Source organism: Myotis davidii, unplaced genomic scaffold (assembly GCF_000327345.1).
Source record: "Myotis davidii unplaced genomic scaffold, ASM32734v1 scaffold2258, whole genome shotgun sequence".
NCBI classification, from domain to species: Eukaryota; Metazoa; Chordata; class Mammalia; order Chiroptera; family Vespertilionidae; genus Myotis; species Myotis davidii.
Window position 1 is genome coordinate 13,122 of NW_006289499.1, and position 1,331 is coordinate 14,452.

General features: G+C 48.9%; 1 pseudogene; it reads left to right on the forward strand.

Moving 5' to 3' along the window:
* LOC102766067 overlaps nt 1–285 on the forward strand; it is a 6,367-nt pseudogene extending 6,082 nt beyond the window's left edge.
* The last annotated feature ends 1,046 nt before the right edge of the window (nt 286–1,331 follow it).

Genomic DNA, 1,331 nt, shown 5'->3' on the forward strand with positions numbered 1-1,331 from the left:
GCAACAGGTCTGGGCTACAGGGGGCGCTAAGGACACCAGGGGGCGCTCAGGACCCACAGCACAGAGAACAGACCCTGGAGCAGGAGCAGAGGGAGAAGAGGAGGGAAGGGCCTTCCTGTTGGGCACAGGGATTTCCTCTCAAACTCTCAGCTGCCTCCAGGGACAGCTGCTCTTTCTCTGAAGCTCTCATTTCCCGCTTTCTCACTGCAGACCCCAGAGGAGAGGGGAACACTGCTGCTGGCAGAGGACATGTGGGCAGTGATGGGGACTCTCCTCACCACGTGACTGTATTTCCTGCTTTTCTCTCTCAAAAGAGGCAATCCTCATTGCTCTCATCGGCCTGTGGTTGGAAACTTTCCCACCAAGAGAGACCCCAGCACAGCACAGGCCCCTGTGTGCTGAGCTCACAGTCTGACCCACATGCCCACCTGTCCCCATAGGGCCCTTCCTTCTGACAGGCTCACAGTAAATAAACAGGTGCATGTCCCGCAGACAGTGGAAGCTCAATGGACCCATCTGAATGGTGCAAAGGGACCTTGAGAGCTTCCCCCTGGTCACCTCCCCTGTACAGGGGCCAGGACTTGCTGTTTCTGGTGCCACAGGAAATGACCTCAGCTCTCTCCCCATAGGTGTCACACCAGCACTGATGTGAGATGACAGCAGTGTGCCTATCCCGTGTCATGCAGTTTCATAGGGACGTTTAACAAGGTTCATTGGAAATCATCTCATTTCAACAAGCAGCTGACTTGGGAAATCTCTTCATGACGGAGACAACTTTACAGTTTTGCATTTATTTTTACTTAAAATCATGGGCTAAAATTTGATATTTCAAAATGACAGTGTTGGATCCTCTGTAGATCAGTCCTTTGAGGACTCAGATGGAATAATAACCCAGGTAGAGGCTGCTTGTGGGACATATGTGAAGAAGCAACCAGCACAGCTAGAGTTCAGGATCTGGAGAAGGGGCTGACACAAAAATGAAAGCACTAGACAAGAAATATAAATTTAGGAAATTATGGGGGAGCCAGTTGGAAACTTCCCTTTAGCAGAGAAGCTCCCTGAAGCCCTGGACCTGTTACCTGTTATTCAACTTAGATACACATCTTTGCTCTCAGTTAGGTATGGCAATCTGGTACCAAACACACTATCTTTAAGGTCAGTAAACATTAGTAAAGATTTACTCTGAGGCTCTTCTGTCCAGAAATTGCTATGAGCTACCACTATCTCAACAGTACAATCGGTGCATAGCTTTAACCCTTGCTAAAGCTCAAGGTTCATCAGTCTTCCGAGTTCCTTGTTGCACTTTCATGATAGTGTTGACAATGGAAAGC